The 16,139-nt window shown below is 35.3% G+C and overlaps 1 protein-coding gene across 28 annotated transcripts in view; it reads left to right on the forward strand.

Moving 5' to 3' along the window:
* Nucleotides 1-16,139, forward strand: part of SLMAP (sarcolemma associated protein) — a 194,358-nt gene that overhangs the window by 22,630 nt on the left and 155,589 nt on the right. The window lies entirely within an intron of this gene.

Below are 16,139 nucleotides of genomic sequence, written 5' to 3' on the forward strand. Positions count from 1 at the left end.
TGTATTATTAATGTTTTATATCTTGACATGGGTGGTAGTTATAAGGGTGTGTTCACTTAGTGGTGATTCATCAAGCTATACACCTTTGATTAGTTCACTTCTTTGTAGGCATTCCATACTTCAGTAAACTCTTTACAATAAAAATGTCAGTTAAGATTTTTTAAATTCCAGAGATTTCCTATTGCAGGTACATTATGTATGTCTTTGTTGGGATGATCGTAAGGGGATTTTAAGATGAGTTATAAAGTAAAAGGACTTACTTTTTGAGATTCTACTTCATTGAAGAGTCTATAAAAAGAATAAGATATATTGTCAGGTAACAAAACAAATAAGGCATAGCACAATATATACAATAATCTACCTTTTATGCAAAAGAGGGAAAAATAAGAATTCATATTTGTTATTTATGCATAATGAAATCGGGAGGGATATATAAAGTAGCCTGGTTATCTGGGAGTGGGTAGGGTGCAAACTGGGTCAACATGAGATAAGGATGACAGGAAGACCTTTTTAGTAAACTTCTGGAACCTCGAAACTATACCTCCTAGTCTAAATAAACATTAACTTATTAATTTAAAAAGAAAATGTATTCAGCATAGCTCTTTTAAGTAGATTCAGATTTATGTCCTTTTGAGACTCATATTTATTTATTTGTTGGCTATAGGATATTTCCATTTTCAGGAGACTTGGTCTTGTATCTCTTGAAATAGAGAAATTTTGGGAATACTATACCATCAGTAAGGGGGGTTATGTTCAAAAAGGAGTTTTTCAGTTAAACTGCCAAAATCTTTTCAGAGTTCGTCCTTTTCCAATGTTACTTCAGTTCTTTTTTATCTTCTGCCTTTTTTTGGATGTTGTACATCTATAGGCAGAACTTGTTTTCTTTCCTTCTTTTTTTAAAATTATTTATTTACTTAGTAATCTCTATACCCAACGTGGGGCTTGAACTCATGACCCTGAGATTGACAGTCCCCTGCTCTTCCAACTGAAACTGCCAGCCGCCCGGCAGAACTTTTCTTTTAATGATAAAGCTTTTTGTTAATAATATGACCTTATATTTAAATAGTTTTGTAACTTAAAAAGTGCTTTGGTACTGTGACTTTGAGCTATCTGACATCATTTAATTTAAAGCAAAAAATAAGAAAAGTTAGTGTTTAAATGGCCAAAGTCTCCCTTTTTTTAAAGCTTCACTTATTAAGACACATCTTATTTATTTATTTATTTTTAAAGATTTTATTTATTTATTTGAGAGTGAGCGAGAGAGAAACAGCACGAGAGGGGAGAAGGTCAGTGGGAGAAGCAGGCTCCCCGCCGAGCCGGGAGCCCAATGTGGGACTCGATCCCAGGACTCTGGGATCATGACCTGAGCTGAAGGCAGATGCCCAACCAACTGAGCCACCCAGGTGCCCAAGACACATTTTATAAGCATGATAAAAATTAGTGTTTAAATCAAAATCCCCAGAAGTTGAAATAGGGATTAAGAGTATAAATCTGTAACATTTTAAGGAAATGTTTAAAGCTACTCCCTTAAAATCTGGACCAGAATTAAATTGAAGGAAAAAAATTGTTAATTTTTTGTAGGGACATTGAAAGAAAAAATTTATAATATGCAACCTCAGCTACATATTAGAATCATCTGGAGCTTTTAAAACACATTGATGCCTGGCCCATTCCCCCAGAGATTATGATTTAATACTACTAAATCATCCATATTTTTAAGAATCTGTAAATTGTTAATATCTATGAAGATCATGTTGGCTGCATGACTATGCTATTTTGATGGAATATTGAGAAGTGAAAATACATTAACTTAATCATACACTTCTGTATTAAGTGGAATAAGGTGACAGTTTCTGTCATAGGCATTTATTTTCCTTTCAGACTGCTGATACCAGCTAAAACCCCCTACTTAAAAAAAAAAAAACAAAACAAAAAAGCCATATACAAAAGATCCTGTGTTACTTTTGGTTAATGATGTTTGTAAACTGCCTATATAATGTTGTTATTGTGAAATTTACTTGTAAAATGAGCATATAATTCATTTTGAATTGCTGTTATATAGTTTTAGATGCCTTAAAATAAAAATAGTATAAGTATTTAGGAAAATCACAAAGATTGAGACCCTAGTATCAACTTTTTTTTTTTTTAAGATTTTATTTATTTTTTGAGAGAGAGTGAGAGAACACAATCAGGGGAGGGGCAGAGGGGGAAGTGGACTCCCCCTCTGAGCAGGGAACCAGACATGGGGCTTGATTCCAGGACCTGGGATCATGACCTAAGCCAAAGGCAGACGCTTAACCAACTGAGCCACCCAGGCGCCCCTCTGTAGTATCAACTTTTTTTAAAAAGATATTATTTATTTATTTGACAGAGACACAGGGAGAGAGGGAACACAAGCAGGGGGAGTGGGAGAAGGAAAGGCAGGCTTCCCGCGGAGTAGGGAGCCTGATGTGGGACTCGATCCCAGTACCCTGGGATCATGACCTGAGCCGAAGGCAGACACTTAACGACTGAGCCACCCAGGTGCCCTACTGTAGTATCAACTTAATGTGAAAATTTCTGTTCCTATCACTGTGGGGTTTTTTTTTTTTTTTAGAAAGAGAGAGAAAGAGAGACCAGGGGGAGGGGCAGAGGGAAAGAGAGGCTCTCAAGCTGACTCCACCCCTCACTGTGGAGCCCTGAATCTAAATCTCAAGACCCTGAGATCATGACCTGAGCTGAAACCAAGAGTCGAATGCTTAACCCAGGTGCCTCTGTATGTGGTTTTTAACGCATGTACTCCAGTATAGAATAAAATGCTAGCAGTATTTAGCAAACATAAGTGTTTACTTGATTTTGGGGGAATTTGAGGTACATATCAATCTAAATCAAATTTACAACTGAAATATATGGTAATAAATCAGGGATTATACCAATTAAAATTATGCCATTGTTTCCTGATACCCTGAGGGAATAAGTCAATTTAGAAAATAGGATTTTCTGATAAATTGAAAGTGTAGACCTCTTACAACCAAATCATTTTTGGATGGAAATTTTTCTAAAGTGATTAATCATTTCCCTGTCACCTTAAATAAAGGACAAAAACTTTACTTAATGACCTAATTGTATTTACTAATAGATTTATGCACTTAGAGGCATTAGAGGTTATAAGTTTTTTACAACCCTGTGCTAGGTGACTTTATATTAGCATGTTTTAAAGTTACTGAATTATACATTTTTGTAATGTGTTCTTCTGGGTTGTTAATTTCAGTTTTCTAGGTCAGACATTACTATAGGAACTGTTTAGAAACAAAATACATGTTTTAATATATATATATGTGTTTACATATATAAATGCATGTGTCTAAAACATATGTAAATATGGATCTGTGAGGAAACATGGATTTTGCAGTGCATGAACTTGGACATCTGCTCCCACACTTCTCTTCTTTCCTTCTGGTTATCAAGTGAATATGTTTTTTTTTTTAAGATTTTATTTATTTATTTGAGAGAGAGAATGAGATAGAGATAGAGAGAGCACGAGAGGGAAGAGGGTCAGAGGGAGAAGCAGACTCCCCGCTGAGCAGGGAGCCCGATGCAGGACTCGATCCTGGGACTCCAGGATCATGACCTGAGCCGAAGGCAGTCGCTTAACCAACTGAGCCACCCAGGCGCCCTCAAGTGAATATGTTTTAAGTAATGTGGTATTATTGGAATCTTTGATAAATATATTGCTGAAATCTTTAAGAAAAGTGTGAAGATATTTCACCTAGGATCAGGTAACAAATGGCCATGAAATCTCTTCAGCTTTTTACAATATAAGTTATTTGATCTCTTCAGCCTTTCTTTACAATACGTTATTTTTGTGTTACGTGTTCAAAATTTTTGGTAACTATATAGCTTCATTTATTGGAAAATACATAATGGGTACCTTTATAGTTCTTTCTGCAAATGTTTATCAGTCTTCTATCAGGTGCTAGAGATGAAAATACAAATGTCTGACTTCTTGAGATCATAGGTCTATTTGAATAAAACAGTAAAAAACCTTTGAGTATATATAATATTTTTATAGTGATATATTCCTGGGTGTTACGGTATTATAGAGGAAGAGCACCTAATTCAGTGTACCAGTTAGTTTATGCTAGTTATACTATGGTAATGAACAATCCAAGACTTCAGTGATTTATTTTTTACTCATGTTACATGTTTAGGTAGATGACGGCTCCATCCATAGTTGTTTTCCTTTCTGGAATTCAGGCTAAAGGAGCAGCTCCTGTCTGGGCCGTGTTTTAGTGGTAGGAGAGAAAGAGCTCTGCAGAGCCATGCAATTACAATTAAAGGTTCTGCTCAGAAATGGCACATGTCACTTCCATTTACATTTTATTACCCAAAGCAGGTCACATGGCCAAGTGTGACAAAATTGAACAGGAAAGTATAATTAATATTCATACAGGAAGAAGCAGTGGAATAATTGAGCACAGTCATACATTTTACTACATTCAGCTTACTTCCTGACTCAAAGTGAAAATTATATAGCTTTGGGAACCATCAAATAAGAATTTATTTTAGCAAAAATAAAGTTGTTTTCTGGTCTCTTGTGAGCGTTCTAATATCCATAAGGTAAATGGTTTGTATTTCTCTCAGAGATAAGAAAATTAAGACATAAATTATAATTTGAAGTAGTGTTTTTGTTGTTGTTGGGTTTGGTTTTTTTGTTTTGTTTTGATTTTTGGGAGAGATCAAAGACTGTATCATTGATAATACTACTTAGTATCTTTTGTGAATATTTCTGACATCTGACATTGAATTATGGGATTTAGTCATAAGTGTTTTTTTCCAAACATCTCTTCAGTCTATCTTGCCTATTTGCTTTATCACAGACTGAATCTACATTAATCTTATTTTTAAGTAAAATACTGAGATATGTGAGTTCACAGGTCAAATATTAGAGTAGGTAGAGAGTGACATAAATTACATAGCATTTCCTTATTGAGCATCTCTTTATTAAGCATCTACTGTATGGCATGTTTGCAAGCTGATAGGGATATGGGGTGACAAGATGTGATCCCTGCTTTTAGTGATTTTACATAAGTGGATATGTATACCAATAATTACAATACAGTGAAATAATTGCTAAGAGAGATACTATTCAAATGAACTGCAGTAGAAATGGATAAGGATAGAATGACCAATTGATAAGGCAATGAAGGAGGGAACAGAATGTCACCAGAAGTGACATCTAGAACAAGTCTTAAAAGAAGAGCAGGATTTTAGCATGCAAATGAAGAAGTACATTTTAGGCAGCATCAATAAATAGTATGAGTAATGGCATAAGGGAGAAAAAATAGGTGGCTCGTTTGAGAAACTTTTTTTTTTAAGATTTTTTATTTATTTATTTGACAGAGAGAGAGCGCAAGTAGTCAGAGAGGCAGACAGAGGGAGAAGGAGAAGCAGGCTCCCCGCCAAGCAGGGAGCCCGATGTAGGGCTCGATCCCAGGACCCTGGCGCCCATAGAGATTACTTTGCCTGGGTGGCTCAGTCGGTTAAGCGGCTGCCTTCGGCTCAGGTCATGATCCTGGAGTCCCTGGATGAAGTCCCGCATTGGGCTCCCTGCTTGGCAGGGAGTCTGCTTCTCCCTCTGACCCTCCCCGCCTCATGTGCTCTCTCTCTCATTTTCTCTCTCTCAAATAAATAAAATCTTTTAAAGAAATAAAATGTTTAAAAAAATAATCTCTATGCCCAACGTGGATCTCAAACTCACTACCCTGAGATCAAGAGTTGTGTGCTGTACCGACTGAGCCAGCCAGGTGCCCCTTGTTTGAGAAATTCTGAGTGATTTTGTGTGACATAATATGGGGGAAGGGACAGAAGATGAGACAGAAGGGGCACCGGGGTGGCTCTGTCAATTAAGCATCTTCCTTTGGCTCAGGTCATGATCCCAGGGTCCTGGGTTCGAGCCCCATGTCGGGCTCCCTGCTCAGTGGGGAGTCTGCTTCGCCCTCTCCCTCTGCTCCTCCCTGCTCTGCTTGTACTTTTCTCTCTGCCTCTCAAATAAATAAATGAAATCTTAAAAAAAAAAAAAGATGAAGCAGAAAAGGTAGTTTAGGACCAAATCATGAAGAATTTTATTTTTTTTTAAGATTTTATTTATTTATTAGAGAGAGAAAAAAAAGCAAGCACAAGGTGGGGGAGGGGCAGAGGGCGAGGGAGAAAGAATCTCAGGCAGACTCTGTGCCGAGCATGGAGCCTGATGTGGGGCTCAGTCCCACAACCCCAAGATCATGACCTGAGCTGAAACCAAGAGTCAGACGCTTAACCAACTGAGCCACCCAGGTGCCCCCAAATCATGAAGGATTTTAATGTCATACTGCTTTTTCCTTTAGAACCAGTAGTAAGGAGTTCCAAAGATTTTCAAAGAATCACATGGTTAGATCTTTTGTTTTTAGAGGAGCAGTCTTGGTGACAATGTGGAAGACATTGGAACTGTACTTAGAGCAAGGAGACCTGGTAGAGTGATTTAGTAGAAAGGACAGTTAGAAACAGACTGGAATGCAACAAAATCATCTTCATGGAGGGAGACAGATTTGGGAGTCATCAACCAAAGTAGTGAAGGCTGTAGGAAATATATTCCCAGGGAGGTTTGTACATTTCTAGAAAAGTAGAGTCTAGAGAAGAACCCTGGGGATGATCAACATTTGAACAGCTGGTAGGGAAAAAGAAAACAGAGTTGGAAGAACAGCCAGAGAAGTAGGAAGACCAGGAAAGACTGGATTTGTGAGAAACAAGGCAGGGGAGAGTTTTTGAGAAGATAATTGTTAACAGCACTCAAATGTCACTTTATAAGGAGTGAAAGTAGTAAAAACTGGGCTATTCACCAGAGTAAGTGAGTATGGAAGCTCACTAGCAGTGGGTAAAGGGCTATAAATTAGTGTTACAGCTCTGAAAGTGCTTGAATAAGTGGATGCAGAGGGTAATTAAGAACATTTCCATGTAAAAGATATGTTTCTGTACACTTCTGTGATGGTAATTTTTTTTCTCCAGTTTTAGTTGTTGCTAATTCCATGGAGCCTGTGGTGGTTGCCTACATGGGTGGGGCAGGTGATATGGAAGAAGAAAAGCCTTATAGGTTAGGCCTTCCCTATCCCGATTAATTTTTCAATAGACTTAAATGTAAGTTGAGATCTTATTGGATTAAATATAATATGTGCAAATGGGACATGAATCACAGATGTCAAAAATGTATAGGAATGTTAAAATGTTTTAATTCCACACATTAGAAATTCAGTAGCATAGATGATATTCTCTAGTACTTTTTTGATGTTCTGAATTTTTAAAGCTAGGAATTTATCTTTCCATTTCTCTTGGTACAAAAAAAGTCTTTCTCTGCAATGTGTGTGTGTGTGTGTCAGCTCTTGCTGTGTCCAAAGTATATGAATGAGAGACAATTTGAGGACTGCTTAATCTGGGGATGATGGATAGTTATTTTATATTTGGCCAAAATGAAATTTTTAGCATAAATCCTATAATATTCAACAAAAGGGTTAAATATTTTTGTATCTACCCTGATGAACACTTAACTATTAAAGAATGCTTATAGGAACTTATAACCAAGAATTAAAAAAAATGAAACACTGATGAAATTTGGGTATTTTTGCAGTGAGAGATATATTTTATGAATTATCAAATTCTTTTACTTAATCTTATGTTACTTTGGTCACTTCTTTTCTTTTTTAATGAATTATTTATTTAGATAGTGCACACATTTAGAGAAAGGGGCAGAGGGAGAGGGGGAGAATCTCAAGCAAACTCCCTGCTGAGTGTGGAGCCTGATGTGGGGCTCAGTCTTACAAACCTGAGATCATGACCTGAGCCGAAACCAAGGGTTGTACACTCAACCGACTGAGCCACCCAGGTGCCCTGGTCACTTACTTTCCATTCATATAATTTTATAATAGTTTTTAAATTTTGCATTCTTGTTTTTGTGGTAGGTGCTGAATATGTGACTTTTATTTTTTAGTTTTTGAGAGAGAGAGAGAGCACGCATGTGTGCATGCATGTGCAAGGGGAGGAGGAGGGAGAGAGAGAGAATCTTTTTTTTCTTTTTTTTTTTTGAGAAAAAGAGAGGGAGAGGGAGAGCAGGGAGGGCAGGGAGGGGCAAAGGGAGAGGCAAAGGGAGAGAGAGACTCTTAAGCAGGTTCCATGCCCAGTGTGGAAATTATGACCTGAGCTGAAATCAAGAGTTGGTCACTTAACTGACTGAGCCACCCAGGCATCCCAATATGTGACTTTTAAAAACATAGTTTTAACATTAAGTAAAAATGAAGATATCAAGCAATTATTAATTAAACATGTAAGACTAATAATTCCTCTGAATTTATACTATATGAAATGAGGTCCTATATGTGGAAATGTTTTTATAAACTAGGTAGTTAGAAATTAAGTAGCTAATTTTGAATATAGGAGAAATATTTAAAATTCACTCTAAATTTAATAGAAAAACATAATTAAATTACTCTGGAGCAAAGAGGTCAAATGAAATATTTCCAGTTTCAGAGACTTTTATCCATGAATGTAAAGATAATAAAGATATACTGAAATATATTTTAAAAATACATTTTATAGGAGTTCTAGAATAGAAAAATTTATTTTGAGTGGGGAGGGTAGGAGAAGACGACTTTGGAGGAATGGCTGTCTTGTGAGTTTTGGTCCAGTGTAAGTATATAGCAGCAGTCTTACTTAAAAAAAGTACCATTTTATTTAGCATGTGTTGCAGTTCTAAACCTTAGTACTCTTACTTGCACAATGTTTTCTCTTGTCAAGCATGAATGTCAAAACCCAGAATCTGCACTGTCACTTCCTTGTTGTAAATCCGGCTCTGCTACTAAGATAACACTTAGTATCTTTGTAAAACTGAGTGTAAATTTCTCAGGGTCTTGAAAAACAGTTTGAGGGTGAAATAAAAGTTCAGGTATGATTAATTTTCTAAGTTATGGCTATTTAAAAGTTCATTTCAATATTTTCAAAAAACTATCAAATGAACTCCTGTATCAACAGAAAACTCTAGAAACTGCTTAAGTTTTTTGGCATAGCATCTAAATTTACTCAGATTAAGTACTCAAAAATTGTAATTTTGGTTAGTAATAGAGATATCTTATACTCAACCAATTTACGCTCTTTACTAAACTTTAGAGCTGAAACTGTAAAGACATTTCATCTCAAATTTTGCTTGATATTTTAGATTGTAAATAAAGTACTTAATTGAGATAAATCCAAAATAGTATTCAAATGTGAGAAGTATAACAGGACTTTTTAGTGGATTATCTTTTTGGTGTGTTCAGAGGGAATTGTTTGAATTTAAACTACAGCTTTAATTGTACATCTATTGCCTGCAGGTATCTTATGAGGAAAAGCGAAGTAAGCTAAATAGTGACATTTGTCATTCTAACAATGGAGTACTTTGATTTAAGAAACAAAGTTTGTCATAATTGTGTTAATTAAATATTTAAATGCAAACTTGCTAGTAATATTTTTATATAAAATACCTTTTGTGGGTATTGATTTTAGTATTTATGTGACAAGCCTAGAAACTTTCTGTAAAACACCCAAAGCTTAACAATAGGATGTGGCTTATTTTGTTCTCCATGTAAACTTGTAAGTAAATTACCTGAATTGGTCATTGTTAGAAATTGTCCTCATCTCTGTTACGACATTATCGTTGTAGTTTCTTTTTGTCTATTATCTTGAATTGAATTCCTTTAAGGTGGGAAACTTTTGTCTTACTTCTGTGCTCCATGTTCTAGATTTAGCTAGTATTGAATAGGTTTTAATAATAGTTAGGGTTTATATTTTCTTCTTAGATCTTGTAGATACTGATTTTGTGTATTTTATTTTACTTAAATCATATCTTTTGTCTTTAGAAGGTTTTATTTTCTGTATCATGTGTTTCTTTACCTCGACTATGATAAATTCTAAGTGTCTATTGTTATTTTTATCATTTAAATAGTTAATTCTTTAGAAGTGTATGGAGCCATTTATATTTTCCATCATACCGATGATGTAAAAAATAAAGGAAATTTATGACTATGTTTAAACATTTAACAACGACAAAAAACCAAACATTTAACAACAACAAGCAAGTTCTGTAGGTTCTTATCTGCCTCCAGTGTGGTATTTAAAGAGAAATTCTTTCCTTCCCTGAAACTTTAGTTTTACATCTCATATATCTCTGGCTTTTTTCATCCATTAAATTCCATTTCTAGATGTGTAGACTTCCCTAACCTAGATGTGAATTCCTAAAACATATGCATAGTATTCTAGAGATTTCGAAGTCCTGTTGATTCATTCAGCCATCATTATTGAGCACTTCCTGTGTGCTGAGCACTATTCTAAACAAAACAAAGTCCCTGCCTCCATGAAACTGGCATTCTAGCATGCAGATACCATCAATCATCTTTCATTATCAACTCAGCCTATTTAGGACAAATGGGAGTGCTTCTGGTTTATTGACAGGGAATCCAACATAGTTCAGTTCATCTTGTCCTATAAATTTGCCGTGTGAAAGCAATGCTATCATATGGCCCCAAAGTATTCCCGTTAAATTTGAGTTTTGTCCTCAATTATCTGCATTTGGTGAAATCTGTACATACCTCCTTTAATTTTATAAATTTATATCATATATGTATCTTCTTGACCTCTTCTATACTACCAGGTAAACCTTACTTAAATTATTTTTGAAAGTCATCAGGGAACTGCTTAGATGAGTCATTGAATGATTTTGTTTTGGTGGGGTTTTTTTGTTTTGTTTTCTCTCTGCTCTGAAACTCACTTTTCCATCTTCCTCAATATGATTTTTTTAAAAGATTTATTATTTATTTTAGAGAGAGAGAGTAGGAGCAGGAGGGGCAGAGGGGGAGGGAGAGAGAATCTCAAGCAGACTCAATGCTAAGTGTGGAGCCCGACTCGGGGCTCGATTTCAGGACTCTGAGATATGAGCTGAGGCAAAACTAAGAGTCAGACGCTTAACTGACTGTGCCACCCAGGCACCTCCCTCAATATAATGTTTAATAGAACTTTTATAACTTTTGTTTGCATGACATTGACTTTTCTAGTTCTTAATTTTTTGATAGTTTTTGTATTTCTATCTTTATTTCCATTGTCTGTGGTTTCCATATAGACTTTGTCTTTATTCTTTCAATTTCCCCACTAATTCTCTCAAAATTCACATATTTACAGTCTTAAATGACCACTTCTAAGAACTTTATTTTGAAATTTATTTATCATGAATTTTGTAACCATATTTTTAATTTAAATTGTTCAAAGTATATACTTTAGTGGTTTATAGTGTACTCACAAAATTGTACAGCTATTACCATTATTTATTTCCAGAACATTCTTATTGCCCTCCAAAGAAACTCTGTACCCATTTAGCAGTCACTCTTCATTTCCTCCTCTCCCAGCCTCTGGCAGCCAGTAGTCTACTTTCTGCCTCTATAGATTTGCCTATCTAGGACATACTTCATGTAAATGGAATCATATAATATGTGGACTTGCGTGTCTGGCTTCTTTCAGCATAGTGTTTTCAGGGTTCATCTGTGTGGTAGCATGTATCTATACTCTGTACCTCGTGTTGTCAAATAATACTCCATTGTAGGGATATACCACATTTACCACATACTCAGTTGATGGACATTTGGGTTGTTTCTGTTTTTTGGCTATTATGAGTAATACCGCTCTGAACATACATGTACAAGGTTTTATGTGGACATATGTTTTTAGTTCTCTTGGTGATGTACCTAGGAATAAAATTGCTGGGTCATATTGTATCCATATTTAATGTTTTAAGAAACCACCAAACTGTTTTCCAAAGCAGCTGCACTGTTTTACATTTCCACCAGCAGTATACAAAGGTTCAATTTCTCTACCTCTTGGTCAACACTTTTTTTTTTTTTTTAAGATTTTATTTATTTGACAGAGAGAGACAGTGAGAGCAAGAACACAAGCAGGGGGAGTGGGAGAGGGAGAAGCAGGCTTCCCGTGGAACAGGGAGCCCGATGCGGGGCTCGATCCCAGAACCCTGGGATCATGACCTGAGCTGAAGGCAGACACTTAACGACTGAGCCACCCAGACACCGGGTCAACACTTGTTATGGTCTTTTTTATTGTAGCCGTCTATTATGAAGTGATAGCTCACTGTGATTTTGGTTTGCATTTCCCTAATAACTAATGATGTTGTGAGCATCTTTTCATGTACTTACTGGATATTTGTTTATTGTTTTTTGAGAAATGTTCATATCCTTTTCCCACTTAAAAAATTAGGCTGTTTATCTTTTTATTGCTGAGCTGTATATTCTAAATATAATTCCCTTATCAGTTGAATGATTTACAAATATTTTTTTCCATTCTAGGTTGTTTTGATGATGCCCTTTTTTGTTATTACAGTAAAATATACATTACATAAAATTTACTATTTTTTAGCATTTTAAGTATACAATTCAGGGGTATTAAATACATTTACAGTGTTGTGCAACTATCACCTTTATTTATTTCTGGAACTTTTCCATCATCCCAGACAGAAACTCTGTACTCATTAAACAGTAACTCCCCTTCTTCTTCTTCTCCCCCAGCCCCTGATAACTGCTGTTTCTACTTTGTGGCTCTATGAATTTGCCTATTCTAGGTGCCTCATATAAGTGGAATAATATATTTGTCTTTAAGGTGTCTTTTATAGCACAAAAGTTTTTAATTTTGTTGAAGTTCAACTTACCTATTTTTTATATTTGAAGCAATTTTTAATGATCTTAAAATTCTTCATTTATATTGTCATTTGCGCTTTTGATGTCATATCTGAGATGCTATTGCCTAATCCAAGGTCATGAAGATTTATTTTAATCATTTTTGAGTACTCGCTTACTTGGCTTTTTCATCCATATGCACAACATCAGTATAATTATCAAAGGTTTTATGAGAAGGGTTTATTAAATAGTCTCTAAAAATTTTTAGATTGGGGTGCCTGGGTGGCTCAGTTGCAGGGTCACCTAGGTGGCTCAGTTGGTTAAGTGTCCAACTCTTGATCTCAGCTCAGGTCTTAATCTCAGGGTCATGAATTCAAGCCCCACATTGGGCTCCATACTGGGCATGGAGCCTACTTGAATAGAATAGAATAGAGAATAGAATAGAATAGAATAGAATAGAATAGAATAGAATAGAATAGAATAGAATAGAATATCTAGATATTCTTACTTAAACTACAGCTTCCTCAGAGGATTTGTACAAAACATTTGTACAAAATCCAAATTTTGTACATCTGTAGTAAACTTGTAGGAGACTTCATTATGTTGAAAAAGTGTAGAAGTAAAATAGGCCAGCATAGTGATTAAGAGCTGGAAACTGACTACCTGGGTGTGGATCCTGGCTGTTACTTTCTAGCTGTATGATCTTGGGCAAGTCGCTGGTTCTCTCTGGACATTTATTCCCTCTCTTATTGGGTCCCTTGCTCTCTCTCTTGCAAGGATTAAACAAGCAAATATCTGCAAAGGGCTTAGCCAATTTGGTAATAGTGTTAACCACATACATGTTAGATACTGTCATACCCTTCAACTTTAGTAATGTCATTTCTAGGGACTTAATCTAAGAACATTATCAGAGATGTTGCATAAAGATGTAGGTATAACAGTTTCATCACAGAAATTAATTGCAAGAATTTACCATATGTACTCTAAATTTATGAAATTTATGAAATACCATTTGCTCTTTAGTCATATTTTCAAAAAATATTTAATGCCATGAAAAATAATGATGTAAGCGAAAAAGGCAATTACATATACAGTGGTATATAAAATATGTCTCTAAATGTCTTTGAAAATATGGAGCGGGGAAGCAGAGTGTTGGTCTTACAATACATATAAAAAAGTATGTTAAACTGTTGATAGTGGTTATACTTGGAAGCTTAGGAGGAGTGAATTTAATTTTCTTCTGAACTTTATTGAACTCTCCTGCCTTCAACAATAAGTACTTTATATTCAGAAAAACAATTATTTTTTAAAAAAGACCAAATATGGGGGAAAGCCCATTGTAAAATGGAAAAAATGATGGGAAAATAGGAAAAGCCCAGTGTGAAATAGGAAAGCATAATGTAAATAGGAAACCTGAGTCCTCCTACTAGTATTTCTATTAAATAGTTTCAGGCCTTGGGACGCCTGGCTGGCTCAGTTGGTAGAGCATGTGACTCTTGATCTTGGGGTTGTGAGTTTAAGCCACACTTTGGGTAGGCAGATTGCTTTAAAAGAAAAAAAAGTTTTGAGACTTGAATGAATTTTCTCTCTTCCTTGGGAGACACAGTTTCCTCATCTGCAAAATGAGGAGTTGGGATAAAATTAAAAAGGCAGTGTGCAGAGTGGTTAAGAGCTGGGAGGTGAGAGAGGAGAGTTAGGGACTACAGTTGAAGAGAGATCACTGTGTGGGTTCATGTCCTGCTTCTTCTTCCTGTTCACTTGGTGACTTCTGGCAAGTAATTTAACCTCTCTGTGCCTCAGGTTTCTTGTTTATAAAGTGGGAATGATGATGATTATTATTATAATACCTCATGGGGGATTGTGAGAATTAAATGAGTTAATAATACATGTAAAGGACTTAATAATATAGAGTCTGATTCTATATTAGGACTCAATAAATGTTAACTGTTTTTACTGGTATATAAGATTCTTTCTAATGCAGTCATTTATTTCCAATAATATTGTTAGTCGAGGGAGTGATTCTTAAATTTGTCTATCATTTGGAAATTTAGCTAATTTTTTATTTAGATATTTTTGAGATGGTGGAGACTATTGATTTGTGAAATTGAATATTTTGAAGTCCCTGTTCCTCTCCCCCAGCTTTACTTAATTGTCTTGTGTCTTATTACAGGCAACTTCTTTGGGGCCCTAAGTTTTCTCATCATTGAGATTTTGTAGACCTTTTCAGCAGTAAAAATCTCATTTAATTTTATAGAGCTTTTTCTAACTTTTTGTTCTAAAGCGAATGTATGTAGCTTAATATATTTGTAATTAAGTTGTATAGGCTGTTAGGTTGTACCTATATTTCTTCAACTGGTGTTTCAATTTTAAACTTATGAAATGGCATAAAGCCCAATGGAATGTTATAGACTAGTCCATTCTAGAAAAAGCTAATGTTATAAAGTCAACTGGAAGTTGTTAGAGCATGACCTATAGTGTGACTGGATTGATGCCTAGATGTTACTTAATTTAATCCCAGAAAAAGAATGTATCCAAATGCTTTAAGAGACAAATCCAAGTATGTGAAAATCACTTTCAGAGTCAGCAGCCGTGCTAATTCATTTCGCAACTCTGAACACAGACTACAGAAATAGATGACTTTCATAATATTATATCATTTTCTTTCACTGACTATCTGAGATACTTAATTAAGTCTTCGTTGAATAGTGACTCAGCTAGTCCATTGCTTTGGAAATTTTTGTCTGTGAGCAAGTCACTGTATGGTACCTCAGTTTATAATGGCAGTCATAATGAAGATGATTACATTTTTTTCCATACCGGGGATAAGAATGAAAGTTGTATTTTAATACATTTATTCTTAGATCTTTAGAAGCTCTCCCCTTCCCTGCAGGGTTGTAGCTGTAGTAGGCAGCCCACTACAGAGGTCATTATTTCTGTGTTGGAGAATAAATTAGTGAGTAACATTGCCAGGAAACAAAAGGCAAGAGTTTGACTTCCATAGTTAAGGGATATAGTTTGTTACTTAAAACAGATATTAGAGGATATTTTCCTGTAATTATAATAACTTTTGTTTATAAAACATACCTAGCTAATTCCCATAGCAGGAGAAAAGTGCTGTGTCTGGATAGACAAAATCGGTTCAACATAGCTTTGTGACTCACTGACGGAAGAGGGGAGAGTTCTTTTTGCCATAGGGATTGGATTTTAGTTTAGGATGAGTTCTTTGTCTAAGTACAGATATGAGAAAATTTCCATCCTATACGTCAAGTATCTTATTCTGTCTTTCTGAGATTTAACTCAATGCCTCCAAATTCCCTAAGTGTATACTTTTGTAACTTCTGCTACTTGGTTCATGTTAATTACATAGTGTTTATATTTCTCCCTCAATATTTCTCTTCCTGAATGTAAGAATTTGTGAACTTTTCCTTT

This window comes from Callorhinus ursinus, unplaced genomic scaffold (genome assembly GCF_003265705.2).
Source record: "Callorhinus ursinus isolate GAN/ISIS: 27379988/994484 unplaced genomic scaffold, GSC_fseal_2.0 scaffold15, whole genome shotgun sequence".
Classification (NCBI taxonomy): domain Eukaryota; kingdom Metazoa; phylum Chordata; class Mammalia; order Carnivora; family Otariidae; genus Callorhinus; species Callorhinus ursinus.